General features: G+C 46.5%; 1 long non-coding RNA gene across 1 annotated transcript; it reads right to left on the reverse strand.

The window, feature by feature from the left end:
- Positions 1–525: 525 nt before the first annotated feature.
- On the reverse strand, positions 526–16160 carry LOC140608172 (uncharacterized). The gene is made up of 4 exons (XR_012010194.1): positions 15437–16160; positions 10648–10819; positions 6169–7764; positions 526–2673 (listed from the first exon to the last, which is right to left on the reverse strand). It is a non-coding gene; the product is annotated as an uncharacterized lncRNA (long non-coding RNA).
- Between the last annotated feature and the right edge of the window lie 716 nt (positions 16161–16876).

Genomic DNA, 16876 nt, shown 5'->3' on the forward strand with positions numbered 1-16876 from the left:
CCATTCATATAAAGTTCAAAGTCAACAAAACTAAATTCTTTTTTTCTTTTTTTTTTTCTTTTTTTTTTCTTAGGGACATATACCTAAGTAGTATAATTAGAAAGAAAAATTAAGGGCAGCCCGGGTGGCTCAGTGGTTTAGCGCCGCCTTCAGTCCAGGGCCTGATCCTGCAGACCCAGGATCGAGTCCCACATCAGGCTCCCTGCATGGAGCCTGCTTCTCCCTCTGCCTGTGTCTCTGCCTCTTTCTCTCTCTCTCTCTCTCTGTCTCTCATAAATAAATTAATAAAATCTTTAAAAAAAAGAAAAAGAAAAATTAAGAAATAAACACAGAAGTCAGTGTAGTGGCTCTAGTAAGAGCTGGGGCAAGACAGGTTATACCTGGGGAGTTCGTGATGGTGGGTCATGTTCTTTCTTGATCTGGGTGGTGGCTACATAGGTGTTGGCTAGATTCAATAAACGACACATACGTGTTTCATACATTTATTTTCTGAATACATGTTTTATTTCACATAAAAAAAATGATATGAAAAGAATGGCAACATTCATCATCTCTCGGAAGATAATCACGAACTTTGGGAGCCAATGACTGTCTGGTGACTGACCTACTCTGGGCTACCCTAGAGTGAAATGCTCACTTGGAGATCCCTGAAAGCCCTTCTTATTTAAGATTAGAGGCTGAAAGTGCTATTGACCTTGATGCTGGCTTCTCTATAGCAGTCTGAGGACCGCAGGCAGTGAGGGCAGGAGCTGGAACGAGGAAGGCCCAGCAAAAGACAGGGGGAGCAGGATGAGGGAAAAGGCATAGTGCAGGTCAGGGAGACCAGAGGTCACAGTGGGAACCAAAGGCCAAGGAGGCAGAGCTATTGGTGGTAAGAACACGGCTATGTGTCTGGGCATCTGGCTGGCTCAGTCAGAAGAGCGTGTGATTCCTGATCTCAGGGTTGTGAGTTTGAACTCCATGTTGGGTGTAGAGATGACTTAAATAAATAAAAACTTAAAAAAAAAAGAATAAGGCTATATGTCAAAACTAGGCACTCAAACAGAGGTCTGGACATCTGCTAACAATGGCAGGTTTTCAGAAGGAAAACTCAAGAGCTCAGGAGATGTGATGCTGAGTCTCCTGGCTGGGGCCCCACAGAGCTGGGGAGGGAGAGACTGGTGGGAACTCAAAATAACACATACCTACCATGATGCCAGTAGCTCTTGGGGTCCCGGATGCAGGCAGGGTAAGAAATGACAGAGCAAGCGAAAGGGAGATGAACCTAAGGACTCAGCCATTCAAACACTTATTGAGAGCCTTCTATGGGCCAGATGCTGTCCTCGGGATTGGAAACTCTGTGTAAACAAAACAGTCTCTGCCTTCCTGGAACTTACCATCTAAGAGGTAGTGAAGGAGCAGGAGGGGCAGATGATAAATACGTAATCATACAACGAACAGCTAATTCTACACAGTAGCATCAGGAAAATAAGACAGGAGAATGGGGAATCGCCGGGGAGGGGCTGGTCCTCAAGAACGTTGAGAAATGCTCTTCTCGAGGGAGAACACGTAGAAAGACCACAAGATGAGACGTTACCGGCAGTCTGGCAAAGTTGTCAAGTGCAGAAATACAGAAAAGCAGCACAGATGAGATCTGTGATTACAGCCCAGCTGTTGAACGTGGCTCAGGGCCAGAAAAACTGGCTACTTGGGGGAAACTGGAAGGATTAGGAACAGCCCAGTCCTTAAGGGGCTGAGGTACTTGACCCATTATCAAAGTTGGAGGCCCAGGCTGGGCAGAGTCCAACAGAGAACATGCCTCCAAGTGGGGCTGACCTGGAGCTTGATCCTAACGAACATGTCAGAAATCAGAACCAGGCCTCAGAGCCAAAAAATTCTTCCTTGAGGACACACAATTCCATTGCCTGAGCCAATTGTCTTTTCCCCAAGGAAGCCGCGGATCTCTGGTTTGGGGCTTTCGCTGTGATCTATAACATACCACTTGAAGCACATCACAGCACATCAGAGCTGGAGAATGCTACTGGATTCTCTCTTCTTGGCTTAGGATGGCTGCCATGTTCCAATGTCTTGGGGTTATAATACACAAGACGGACAGTGCAAACAAGAGTCCTTTGGCCTCCACAGAAGTCTGGAACACATTTTATTTGTCAGCAGCCTACTTGTTGAGTCTCCTGGCGAGATGAGGCCTCCTAGGATACTGATCATTGAAAGCCATGGAAGCAAGCAGGATAAGGTTAGTGAACCCTTATCTCCTTTCTCATGGCTTGCCTTAGGCATACCTCAGCGATACTGAGGATTTGGTTCCAGACCACCATGAAAACGTGACTATTATGGTAAAGCAAGTCAAATGAATTTTTTTAGTTTCCCAATTTACATAAAAGTACTGTATTCTATTAAGTATGCAATAGCATTATGTTTTAAAAAACATATATATATATATATATCCCTTAATTGAAAATACTTTATTGCTAAAAAGAATGCTCACCCTCATCTGAGCTTTCAGCAAGTGATAATCTCTGATCACAGATCACCATAACAAATATGATGAGAAGGCTTGAAGTACTGCGAGAATTACCAAAATATAACACACAGAGCTATGAAGGGAGCAGATACTGTTGGGAAAATAACATCTGAAAATAATTGCTTGATGCTGGGGTGCCACAAATCTTCAATCTGTAAAAATCAAAACAAAACACAGTATCTGTGAGGTTTGATAAAATGAAACATGCCTGCATTTAAAATTAGCCTTTAGCTGTTTCAAGTATGCATTCTGGAAGGGTCATTTGGCCCAACCCAGCAGCCAGTTCTGGTCCTTAGATGCCAAACCGGTTGAGAAAAAGGGCGAAGAGAATGATTCTAGGGGAATGGCTGGGACTGCTCGATGAAAGGCTGGGAGAAGTTCCTTCTGGTTCCTCCCCCAGTAAAGGTTCACCGAGCTTGGCCCTTTCCGGGTGAGATTGCTACAACAGAGGACTCAATCGTCTTCCCAGCCCAGCTCATAGCTTTGTTGAGAGAGCAAATGTTGAGAGGTCAAAACTACAGATTAGCTGTATTATGGGAACTGAAGGGATCGTCATCATTAATTTATGGAAGGACCACGTTAAAATCTATTGCAGGCCCACAACTCCAATGGTTCAATAGAAAAATGAGCTGCTTAAGCCTAAAAGGGCAGGGGGTGGTGTGGTGGTAAAGAAGTAACAAACCACCCTCTGCAGGGGAAGGGGAGGCCCGATTTGTAGCAGTTCCCAATTTCTGTGGTGTAAATACCGCCACCAAGGCTGATATTGAGCTGCTGGTGTGGTGCCACCAAACACAGAATTGGGAAGGCGTGAGCACGGTGTTGCAAGCTGGCCCCATCCCACCTCTGGCTGCAGTAAGGATGGGGGTGGGGGGTAGATTTGAATAAAACACAGTTCATGCCCTCATTAGACTAATGCGTGGATGCATGGAGGAGACGTACCATCGAATAAAGCATCTTGAAGTAGTATGATCACGTCCTCAGTGGGATCTGTGTCCTAACAGGAACCAAAGCCTTAAACTAACAAGATGAAGCTTTGATCCTGGACTTCAGGCATCAGCAAGTCAAGGGAGGTCACGGGAAATTCTCCCTCTAATAGATAGCTGCCTACTTGTTCATGAAGGTTGGCTGGCTCTAAATACGATGACACGGTAACGGGTTACGTTCCATCATCTCAGCTAGGTTACTGGTCAGGAGCAAAGGCACTGAGTTAGGGGCGCCTGGGGGGCTCAGTGGGTTAAGTGCCAGACTCTAGATTTTGGCTCAGGTCATGATGTCAGGGATGAGAGGCCTGAGTTGGGCTCTGTGCTCAGTAGGGAGCCTGCTTGAGATTCCCTGACTCTCCTCCCACTGCCCCCCCCATGCATTCTCTCTCTCTCTCTCAAATAAATTAATCTTCAAAGGCTCCAAGTCTAGGAAAGAGTAATTAGAGCTCAGGCTTCCATGAACTAGAAGACCTGCAAACCATCCTCTTAACATCTGCAAACTCCTGGGGCTACCAGTCCACATGTTGGCTGAGGAAGGGGCCCTGGGGTTGGGGAGGGGAGGGGGAGGCATGGGAGAAGCTTAAGAACCGAGGAGAAGAAGAAGGAGACCCCATTAACATTTCCCTGCCCTGCTCTTTTGAAGTCCACGATGTGTACCCACACCACACGCTCCTGGGCAAGCCTGGCGTCTGTCGTGGTTCAAAATTCAGCCACACGTTCTTCAAGTATTTGAGTGTCCCGCAGTCCTTCTCCCTTGGCTGTCCCTTCGAGGCTCTTCTAGCTCTCTGGTGGCACTTTTCTCTCTCCTTTTCTGGCTCTTCACAGGTAGGAGCTCCCTTCAAGTTTCCACCTCTTCTTTTCTTTCTCTATTTTCTCTTTTGATATTGACATCAACTCCACTAACTTCCCTCCATGCAGATCACATCACAGTTGCTTGTCAAGACCTTCCCTCTCCCCTGAGTATCACGTTCCCGCTCAATCGCCAGGTGGACCACTGGTCCTCCATGGACCTCCGGAACATGGATTCAGACTGTGTGTCCGGGGTCAGACTTCCTGCTTTCCCCTCTGGCCAGGTCCTCGCCTTGGAGTCTCCATTTCTCGTAATGGCACCACAGTATATTCCATCAGCAAAATTTGAACTCTGGAGTCATCTCTCAGGGTTCCTCCTCTAGCATGCTCTCACCCAGCTAATTGCTGACTTGGCTTTCATGCTTATCGGTACCAGGGACATCCAGGCTTTACTGATTTCTCATGGGAACCATCTAGATCTCTTCTGGTAGCTCTTTCTCTCTGCCCCAATCCTGCCCCAGGGGGAGGGGTCATCAGTCCTGGTACCCCATCTAGCCTTTACCATAATCATGTGACCCTGAGCTTGGCCAATCAGAGTCCTCCCTTTGAGTTTTCTCAAATTGGAGCTCAAAGGGAGTTTTTTGTTCTCTCTGGTTTTATTTATTTATTTTAATTTTTTTTATTTATTTATGATAGTCACAGAGAGAGAAAGAGACATAGGCAGAGGGAGAAGCAGAGGGAGAAGCAGAGGGAGAAGCAGAGGGAGAAGCAGAGGGAGAAGCAGAGGGAGAAGCAGGCTCCATGCACCGGGAGCCCGACGTGGGATTCGATCCCAGGTCTCCAGGATCGCGCCCTGGGCCAAAGGCAGGCGCCAAACCGCTGCACCACCCAGGGATCCCCTCTCTGGTTTTAAATTCTCTTAGGTTACAGGTGGAGCTATAAGTGTGGATCCAAAATCACTGGTAGCCCTGAACTCTAATGTATGGAGAAGCCTGAGAGAAAAACAGTTGATACACAAATAAGACGCGGCTGTGAGAGTCATGCCTTTGTTCCCATCCTGATTTCACTTAACCTGAAGGATGGCTCTAGTCCTATCCCCATTCAAATAGTATTCTCTGGGGCACCTGGGTGGCTCAGTGGTCCAGCATCTGCCTTCAGCTCAGGTCGTGATCCCGGGGTCCTGGGATCGAGTCCCGCCCACTTCTCCCTCTGCCTGTGTCTCTGTGTCTCTCTCTGTGTCTCTCATGAATAAATAAATAAAACCTTTTTTTTTAATCTTCCCTTATCTCACAATCAAATAAGGTTGGGGTTGTTTTTTTTGTTTATCACAAAGCTATTTGCTGGTACAAGGAAACGGAATCATACACACATTTTTAAAAATTTAAATTAAAATATATGTTCTTGCCCCAAATGAAGGCCGTAAAACTTAAATGGTGGGGACATTCCTGTTCGAGTTTAGGAGAAAGCAAAGCTGGAATTAACCAGCTCTCCCCTGAGTGGGTCTGCGGTGGCATCGGCCTTTCTTAGAGTGCATATCTTCTCACACTGAGTGTGAGTCTAGACTTCAAAGAGTTGGATCTTATGATCCAGACAGTTCTAAATGCAATCTCATCACCTCATTGGCGTTCAACTGAAGAAACAGCCATCGTTTCTGTGATCTTGGGGACGCGCTGGGTTATAAAGGCACCTTCCCAAAGGCTTTTCAACAGTAACCGCTGACCTTCCTTGCTTTTCTCCTTACCCGTCAGCATCCCAGAACAGATGTGACTCTCTGGTGCCTGTTCTAGGTCACTTAGTACAATGTTGTAAGTCATGGTTGTTTGTTTCGGGCCCCTTTCTAGGTTATAAACTCAGTTTTCGGTAGAGTTAACTTACTTAAGAAACATCTACTGGTGGGCTCGCAGCAGCAGGACGCACCAGGAGCCTAGTAGCCAGGGAGTTCCCAAAATCAAGAAAGCCAGACTCCTGCTCCAACAGAGTTCATGATCTGGTACAGTCGTTTTCAAACTTGGCTGCAAATTGCAGACAGCCAGAGAGCTCCTGACTCCAGAGGTCCGGGGTTGGTCGGGCACGCCAGGGCTCTCAGCTCCTTTGGTGACTTGATCACGCAGCCCAAACTGAGAAATGTTCTTCTAGATGAAAAGAAGCATATGATTTCAACACAATACCGAGGGTGTCTGTGGCTGAAGTACTCATAGGGTGCGGTGAGAATCTGGGGGCAGGGAACACCCCAACGGAGATTCTCAACCCTGCACGTTACAAAGTCTTAGAAAACACCCTGGCTACGCCCTGAACTCGCATGTTCAGACTCTCAGGTCACAGGGCATTAGCATGTTTTAAAAGCTCCCTGGGTGATTCTGATACCCAGAGGTGGCTGCGAACCACTGGAGCCCACCTAGGGAGACCCAGTGAGGGCAAGGCTTTCGAGAAGGGGTAACAGCTCTGTGGAGACTCGGAAAGGACGCAGGGGTAGTCAGGCAAAAGAGGAGGCCGGGTCTTGGCATTGACTTTGCTTCTCCCATAATGCCCACAGAGGCTCTGGAAACTTTGTAGTTACTCAAAAAGATTCTATGAATGTTCAGGATCCCTGGGGTTACCTATGTGGAAGCATCTGTATTAGTTTCCCGGGGCTGCTGTAACAAGGTACTACCATCTGGTTGGTGTAGCACAACAGGAGCTTATTCTCTCGAGTTCTAGAGGGTAGGTATCTGACGCCCAAGTGTCAGCAGGGCTCGCTCCTATTTTGGAAGCTCTGAGGGAGAATCTACTCCATGCCTTCCTCGCTTCTGAGGGCTGCCAGCAATCCCTGGCCTTCCTCAGCTTATAAGTGCATCACTCTAATCTCTGCCTCCATTGTCACATGGACTTCTTCCTTTGTGTCTGTTTCTGTGTCCAGAATTCCCTTTTTAAGGACACCAGTCACTGGGTCATTCAGGCCCAGGTCTAATCTAGTCTGAACTCAACTTGATTACATCCGGAGGGATCCCATCTCTAAATAAGGTCGTCTTTATAGGTAGCTGGGGTTAGCACTTGAACATATTTAGGGCAAGGGCACGATTCGACCCACAGGGAATCCCGGTTGCCACAGAGGAGAGAGGGCGAGGGGAGGAGCCTTGTCCCTGCTCTCATGGGATCTATTCACTTGAGTGAGTCACCCTGAAACATTTTCCAGTTATGAGTCCATAGTTTTCATGTGACTCTTCCACACACGATACGTCATTCATTTGTGAAATTACACTTCACATTTGTAGGGAGAAATGAGAAGTATTCTGTAAACCAATTTGAGACTGCGACGTCTTCTGTGCTCCATCCGAGGCCTCTAGCTCAGACTAGGGTGCAATGCACACCCACGGGCTCAGACATCTGGTGCTAAAGTGGGACAGCTCCTGGCAAACTGGGACACACGTCACCCTGTTTCTCGCTCTGTCTCTCTTTTCCAGGCTCCCTGTTTGTCCTCTGTTCGGGTGTGTCCTATTGGAAAGGGTAAAGACACATGTGACGTTATTTACACTTTGATGAGAGGATTGAAGAATTCCAGATGATTTTTATCTAACCTTAACACTTAGATATTTTTCAAGAAGCAACGTGGCCTTATGACTTGGTAAGAATAAAAAGAAATATTTGATCCTATATCCTTATCCTTATAAGGCCCCACCTCACTGCCCACACTGTGAGCTGGGCAAGTAATAAACTGTAAACAAAAAAAAATTTTTTAGAGAGGGTATAGGAGGGACAAAGACAGGGAGAGAGAGCATCTTACGCAGGCTCCGTGTTGGGCGTTTAGAGCCACCAGGCGCCCCTAAACTGTAAAATGTTTTAATTTAGATATAAGTTGAGTATTTTGAGTAATGACCATGACTTGTACATAAACTTGGAGCCTTCCCTGACAGCCTGAAGTCTCTGAAAACAGCCTATATTCAGTTTCTACTGCTTAAACCCGGCCTCCACTGCCCGCCTGTAGTCTGACTTCTATCCTCACCACTGCAATGAAAATACTTTCTGAAGATTATCAGAACTTTCTGATTGTCAGATTTCATGGCTTCAGGTTTAGAATGGTTGAAGCTTAAAAGACTGCCATCGCAGGTGCCTGGGTGGCTGAGTCGGTTAAACCTCCAACTCTTGATTTTGGCTCAGGTCACCATCTCAGAGTCATGAGATGGAGCCCCCTGTGGGTTCCATGCTGGGCTTGGAGTCTGCTTCAGATTCTCATTCTCTCCCCTCCCCCTTCCTTTGTGTCTCTCCTTCTCTCTGTCTCTAAAAAGAAAGAAAGAAAGAAAGAAAGAAAGAAAGAAAGAAAGAAAGAAAGAAAGAAAGAAAGAAAGAAAGAAAGAAGAAAGAAAGAAAGAAAGAAAGAAAGAAGAAAGAAAGATCTCCAAAAGAAAAAGAAAAAGAAAAAGAAAAAGAAAAAGAAAAGAAAAGAAAAGAAAAGAAAAAGAAAAAGAAAAACTGCCATAGTGAGCGCAGGCAAGGATGTAGACGGCCTGCAACTCTCAGACACTGCTCATGGGAATGGAATAGAAAATGGTTCAACCACTTTGAAATACAATTCAGCGGTTCCTTAAAAAGTTAAACATATCATATAAACCAGCCTAAGGATTCACCCAAGAGAAAAGAAAGCTTGTGCTCCTACAAGGACAGGAACGTGAATAGTCATAGCAGCTTTACTTGCACTAGCCGGAAATTGGCAAGGACGCAAATGTCCATCCACAGGAGAATGGATAAACAGACTGTGGTACATCCATGCTATTTCCACTGTGGAATGCTACTCAGCAAAAAGAAAGGAGAGAGGGGAGGAGGGAAAGCTATTTCTATGTGCTCCAAAATGGATGAGTCTCAATCTTGAAATAATTAGTCCCATTCCTGAAATAAAGAAGCCAGATTTTTAAAAAGAGTATATACTGGAATCATATACTGTGATATGATATACTGTGATAATGATATACTGAAATCATATAAATGATTTCATTTATGTAAAATTGGAGAAAATGCACACTAATCTAGAATGATGGTTCAGGGGTTGCCTGGGAAGGAGGGATGGGGATGGGTTGGGAGGAGGGGCTACAAAGGACCAGAAGGAAACTTCTGGGGTGATAGATGTGTTCATCTGCTTCAGTGTGGTGATGGTATTAAGGTCCACACGTATAGAAAATGTATGAAACTATGTGTTTTATGTGTGTGCGGCTTATTGTATGTCAATTATACCTCAATAAAGCTGTTTTGAAAAGCCCCATGCATGCATTTCAGTCCTATATCTACTGATTTATCTACAGCATTTGGGAAATCTGGCAATTTCCTCCTCTTTGAAATGTTCCTCTCCCCAGGGGGGAGGGGGGCGCAGGACATTGTTTTCAGGTCTCTTCCTGCCATTCCACCTAGACGGTCAGAGCCTATCACATTAGCTTGAGATATGAGATTTGAATTCTCACCTGTTGATTTTAAGCATTTAGACCTATTTGTCTACCATCATTTTGAGCAGCCACAGTAATCACACACACAAAACGCAAGGAAACAGCTAATCAACCTGCAAATCCAAATTTCTCTTAAATACTTCTGTATTTCCTGCCTGCCATAGCACCAGAAAGGGGTAGTATATAGGTTTAGTGTGTTTGGAGGATATTTGGTATCTTTCATCATATGTGAATGATTACCCTGATAAAACAAGGAATTCTGGAAAGACAAAAGATTCTTAGAACCAGCCCCCAAGTAACCCAACAGCCTTCGAATGTGGCCCTCAAAGCTGCAGAGAGATTAAGAGTTGATGCCCAGGTGCCAGAGGAGCAGCGTGGTGTTTCATCCATCACTTCCCCAAATCTGGTGCCAACAGAGGGTGGGACCTGGCCAGGCTTTGTTCTCCCTCGATGCAGTGCAGACACACATCTCTGGCTTGACCCCCCAATCTCCGTCTTTCCTCTGTTCGTGAAAGAAGGAACACTTTTCCAATCCTCATCAGTCTTGCAGCTGCTCACACCAAGGGCTTCAAGAAATGGCAAGTGGCCATGCTTTCAGGAGCTGCCTTGCCTTACTAGACCCCTGAGTAACTTTTATGAGATCTATGGCCACATTTTTAGTTGGCCCGATAGTTGCCCAAATAGGTTATGACGCGTGCTTATTTAATAAGTCCCGACACGTGGTTTGAATTGAAGAGACGCAATCTACCAGACTGTGGAGCTGCAGTCTAACCAGGATACTGAAGTCCAAAGTCAGGGAACCTCAGCCCAGGTGTCTGTCTACACACCGTGAGTCACAGTTGTTAATCCTTAGAGGAATCACATGCTTAGGTATTGACCGGCGCCTGTTCTGAGACTCACGGTTGTCATGGTAATAATAGCCAAATGTAGCTGTCACCAAACTTACTTTTTGTCTTTTTCCAGAAGGCTTTCAGTTGAGTTTCTCTTTCAAATGGTGTCAGACGGGTAGGTGCCCTTAAGAGCCTTAGTTCAAAGATCTCACTGCAAATTCGCCTGTTGACTTCTTCTACATAAAGATGCGATCACTTCCTCGGGGAAAGAGGAATCCTCTTTACTTTCTAGGAAGAAGACAAACAGGGTCTGAGGGAAACACTGCCCAAGGGCCCGGCAAATCCTACTTGACCAGGAGAATGTGTGTGTTAAGATAAAGGAGGAGCACCAGGGCCGGCCACAGCGGAAGGTAGAGGCCAGGGTCTCAGGGAGCTGTGATTGCCGTGTGCTCTTTTTGGATACAGAAGCCAGTTGGCCAGGAGGCACTATTAGCCTTCTATTCCATCAAAGGATATTTGCATCATGAAGTGGCATTGAAGGGGCTGAGAGATCAGAGAGATGGGGCCATTTAGAGGGAGATAAAAATAATCAAAAGCAAAGCCCCAAGACCCAGCTTTCCCTTGGCGTGAGTGTGTTCAGAGAACAGCTGCCTCTGAGAAGCAAACAAGCAGGGCTTCCTCTTTCTGTATTGACACAAGTCTTAGTTACTTAAAGCCTTTCTTGCTTTGGGCCCCTGAACCTCAGAACTGAGACATGCTAAGGAGTACAGAAGGGCCCAACCTTACGCTGAGTGATGGTATCAAAACTGTTATTTTAACTTTGAAACCGAGAGGGAGACAGAGACAGAGGGAGGGTTCCGCTGCCGCACACAGTGCAGCGGGTGAGATAAAACTTATTTCAAAGAAATCATCCATCAAAGACCTTACATCTATTGTAAGCCCTAATGTGAAGTCCTCAGTCACCTGGGTGGCTCAGTCGGTTAAGCATCTGACTCTTTTGATTCCAGCTCAGGTCAAGATCTCAGGGTCCTGAGCTCGAGCCCCGCCTTGGACTCCACCCTCAGCGGGAAGACTGTTGGGGATTCTCTCTCTCTCTTTCTCTCTCTCTCTCTGCCCCTTCACCCCACAGTCCCTCTCTCTCTAAAAATAACCAAATCTAAAAAAAAAAAGAAAAGAAAAAGAAAATATGGTGAATTCCACCAACGTATGCACTTCAATCTGGATAACTGAAAGAATTTTTCAAAAAATAGTAGCAAATATTAATATTGACTATATGCCAGACTCTGTGTGCACTAAACTCATTGAATTCTCTGAACATCCACTACTATCTCATCTATTTTATATTATAAGTGAGGGAGTCAAGGCAGAGTCAGTGGCCTAGGGCCGTAAACAGGTAAATGGCAGAGCATGGTTGGGACGCAGCCCCCGTGACTGTTGATTCCACTATGATGTGCCTGATACTCTGTTGGCCCTGGGGGAGTGTTGTTAATGGTTTTGTCCATTTGTTTTCATCGGTGGGTTTGGTTTTGCCCAGTTTACCTCAGTGGGAGACTGGGGGTGATGATGTCTAGTCAATGGGGATTGCTCGCAATATCTAAGACCTTAATTTTTACTGAAATACCATGTGCATGTGATGCTAAAATGTCCAGTTCAGGAATAGAGCTCCCTGCCAGGAGGAAGCACTGCACTAAGTCAAGGATGGAGTATGGAATTGGCAGTCAGGAGCTCCGTCACTGTCCTGGCTCCGTCACTCATCCATCGTGTGATTCAGAGCACGCAGAGCCTTTGAGCTCACATTCTTTATCAGGACACTGAGTCCCACCCCTCCTCCCCACTTAGATACTTATATTAGAGGAATAAGGCTGTACTTTCAGCTCTCTTGAACTTCTAATTATATGTAGAGTTTGGTTTGACTCAGCACTTTTCAAAACCATAGGGGCCATGGAATATGTATCTTTTCATCCCCTATAGGTCTAGGGGGTCTGCAGGCATTGCGAAGGCAACACTGCCTTTACAGTCTTGCAACAAACAGCAGGCCAGTGAGAGCAAAAGAGGGACAGGAGTCTCAGGGCCCCAAGTGACACATTTTTATGTGTTCTTTGCTTCCATTATGACCTCCTACCTTGATCTTCAATTTACGATCAACATTTATTGCACCTCTGTTGTAAGCCCTGGGGAGTGGGAATAAGCAGATGCTCTCCTCAAGACGTAAAGCCCGCACTCAAGGAGCACAACCATTGACGAAGGATTCAGGTAAACAAACACACAGCTGCGGATCCTTGTAGAAGACCACAGGGAGGTGGGGGCGCCAATTTTTTTTTAACCTGGAAAATGTTTTATCAAGAAAATGGCATATACGTAGCCTTGCAAGATGAACAGCTAGCGGTCAAGAAGGCCTGGGGATGGGACGTGCGTGAGAGGGGAGACTGGATGCCATGAATTAATTTCTAATCCTATTTATGCTTACTCTTTTTCTTGGTAAGACACCCTAGGACCCCAGAGCACCTGCCCTGGCTACCAACAGAAAGATCGCATCCAGCCTGACTACACCTTTGGTGGGAGCAATGTCTGACTTGAAGTTGCTGAGAGCTGTTGCTAGCATTAGAAGCACCACCTTCCGCCAAACCGAGACTGGATGCTGTGAGTGGATAAAAATGTCAGGAACCAAGACATTTGCACGGCATGTCTTTTAAAAACGAGAGGCCCCAAGAGGGCGCCAGACTTCAGTTGTTTTCTGGATCAGAAAACCAGGGCCCGGCCAACCCCAAAGGAAGAGGTCACAGTCAAAGGGAATTAGCTCATGTGAAGTGCATTTTTGTTCCCTCATAAAAGTAAATATATAATAGTCGAGATATTTTGAATAAACGTGAATAGTGATTTACCTCCCAAATTCTAAATTTGGGTTTAAAATACAAAATAAAATACACAAAACATTGCCTCTTGCGGTGGGATTCAGGCCTGGTATTTAAAGATTGACAAATCTCAATAAAAAAAATAAAAAAAAAATAAAAAAAAAGAAAGGGAGACAGAACGTAAAGACTGCTAACTCTGGGAAACGAACTAGGGGTGGTAGAAGGGGAGGAGGGCGGGGGGTGGGAGTGAATGGGTGACGGGCACTGGGTGTTATTCTGTATGTTAGTAAATTGAACACCAATAAAAAAAATAAAAAAAAAAATAAAAAATAAAGATTGACAAATCTGCTAATTGAAATTTTCAGCCAGCCCTCTTCTTGGTATTTGTCTTCTGGGCTGAGTAAACTACTCTCGCTCATGGGTGCTTGGTTTATTTTTATTTATTCACTCCTTTAATGAGTATTTGTTCAGGTTCTCTTATGTGCTGGGCAAGTTGCTAGGTGTTGAAATAGAAGGGTACAAAAGACATGGTGAGTGGATGAACAAAGCATGGTCTACCCATACCATGGGCTGTTATTCAAGGAGAAAAGGAGATGAGCTATCTACCTACGAAGAGACTCGGAGAAAACTTCCCTGAGTAACACTGAGTGCAAGAAGCTAACTGGAAAAGGCCATACACTGTGATTCCAACTATCGAACACTCGAGAAAAGATGAAACTACGGAGACAGTCAAAAGATGAGTGGTCGACAGGGTTTAGGGAGGAGGGCCAGGTGAAGAGACAGAGGATTTTTAGGGCACTGAAACTACCCTGCATGAGACTGTAATGCTGGACACATGTTTTCATACATTTGTCAAGACCCATAGACTGTTCACCACCAACAATGGACCCTAATGGAAACCACCGGCTCTGGCGGCAGGATGCGTCTGTGTCATCTCATGGGTCAGCTTGATGCACCACTCTGGTGGGTGACGTTTAGGGTGGGGAAGGCCATGCTCAGCTGAGGGCGGGAGGTATAGGGGAAACCTTTGTACTTTCTGCTCAGTTTTGCTGTGAACCTCAAACTGCTCTAAAAAACAACAAAGTCTTAAAAAAAAAAAAGATATAGCTGTTGCTCTCAAGGAGCTTAGAGTTTGGGAAGAACAGGCAACCAATAAAACAAACAGTCCCATGGGGGCACTGCCCCAAGGAAGGCTGCAGTGTTGGGGGAGCTCTGGAGAGGGGTCCCACGTGTCCCTGCAGCATGTGTGTGTCTCCTGGCCCCGGGCTTGTTAACAGGAAGAATGGGGCCTGGGGGAACCTAGAAGAGCTTGCATCACCCTCCTGGCTGGACCTCTGATTAGCAGAGAGCTCTTTGGTAAGTCACTGCTCCCGCTGGAGCTCAGGTTTCTCACCTCTGAACTGGCACTGCTGTTCCTGGTGACCTTTCTAGCCTCAACATAAAATTGGTTATTTCAGTTGTAGTGACAAGTTCTTCTGTGTGTGTGTGTATGTGTGTGTGTGTGTACAGTGAACTCCACATGGAATATACCACCTTAGCCACATGTAAGTGCACAGTGTATGTACGTGCTGTGCCTCCATCCATCCATCCATCCATCCATCCATCCATCCACCCATCCAGTCAGCCATCCATTCATCTATCTAGTCATCCATCCAGTCATCCATCCATCCATCCATTCACCCATCCAGTCATCCATCCATCCATCCATCCATCCATCCATCCATCCATCCGTCCATCTGTCCATCCATCCATCTGTCCATCCATCCATCCATCCAGTCATCCAGCCAGCCATCCAGCCATCGAGCCATCCAGCCATCCAGTCATCTATCCATCCATCCATCCACTCATCCATCCATCCAGTCAGCCATCCATCCATCTAACATCCAATCATCCATCCAGCCATCACCCATCCAGTCATCCAGCCATCATCCATCCATCCATCCAGCCAGCCAGCCAGCCATTATCCATCCATCCAGCTATCCAGCCATCCATACAGCCATCCAGCCATCCATCCAGCCATCCATCCAGCCATCCATCCCGAAAGCTGCTTCACCTTCCCAAAGCTGTCCCCACTCCCATCTCCCCTGGTCCTCGGCAATCCGCATTCTGCCTTCTGTCCCTCTGAATTCACGACTCTGGGAGCCTCAGTAAGTCGAACTGCGGCGTCTGGCTCATCTCGCTCAGCACCATGTCTTCAGGTTCATCCGCGTTGTCACGAGTCAGAGTTTCATTCTCTCCTAAGGCTGAATAACATCCCTCTGGGCATATCTGGTAACGTTCCTCTGACGTGGCTGTTTCTGAGGCCGCCAACTGCTCGATGGGGAAAAGGAGAGCCCTGGCACTCACGCTTGCCCCCTTTTATCTTTCTGGATCCAGGACAGCGAGTTCAGACTCTGGTGGTGAGAAGGTTCTGCTGCTTCTGCTGGGGCCGCTCATCCCTTCCAGACAGGCCGAAGCTCCTGCCCAGGAATGTCCTGGGTTCTTCTTGTTTGCTGGGCAGGCATCTGTTTCCCTCCAGGGGACGAACTTGCTCCCTCGTCAGGTGTCACCGAGAGGGAAGACGAAGAGAACCGAGGCCCCTGGCTTCGTTTCGGCCCTCTCGGAATCTGTTTGGGCTGCTCTAACCGACGCCACAGGCCGGGGGGCTTATAAACAGCAGACATTTATTGTTCACTGTTCTGGAGGCTGGAAGTTCAAGGTCAGAGTGCCAGCATGGTTGGGTTCTGGTGAGAGCCTTCTTGCAGGCTGCACACAGCTGACTTCTCATCGTGTCCTCCCGTGGGTGGAAGGGGTGAGGGAGCTCTCTGGGGTCTCTTTTATAAAGGCACTAATCCCTTTTGTGAGAGCGCTCCCTTTATGACTCAGTCATTTCACAAAGGCCCCACCTCCTAATGCCATCACTTTAGGTGTTAAGATTTCAACATATGGGGGCCCCTGGGGGCGCGGTCGTTGAGTGTCTGTGTTTGGCTCAGGGCGTGATCCTGGGGTCCTGGGATCAAGTCCCACATCGGGGGTCCTCACACGGAGCCTGCTTCTCCCTCTGCCTCTGCCTCTGTCTCTGTCTCTGTGTCCCTCATGAATAAATAAAATTAAAAAAAAAGATTTCAACATATGGATTGGGGGGTGGGGGGGTGGATATGAACATTCAGTCCATAACACCTCCTTTACTTTACAGCAAAATGAGAGTGCAGAGTGTTTAGAACCTGAACGCTCCATTCATGCAGTTTATCAGAGACCCCAAAAAATCACGTATGGGAAATGTGGTCTTAATTACCACCATGAGAAATTGCTCAGTGATGTGGTTGTGAGGAATTAGATTTCTGGAAGAATGAGAAAATTGAAGCCAGTTTGTTCAAATAGCATTTTATGCCTCACTCAAACGGAGACTAGAGGCACACAGGTGACCACTGGCTAAAAGCACTGCTGTTGGAAACCAGACAAGGAATATACTGGCTTTGAGAGTATTTGCCAAACCTACAATAAAATAATATGG

Source organism: Canis lupus, chromosome 17 (assembly GCF_048164855.1).
Source record: "Canis lupus baileyi chromosome 17, mCanLup2.hap1, whole genome shotgun sequence".
Classification (NCBI taxonomy): domain Eukaryota; kingdom Metazoa; phylum Chordata; class Mammalia; order Carnivora; family Canidae; genus Canis; species Canis lupus.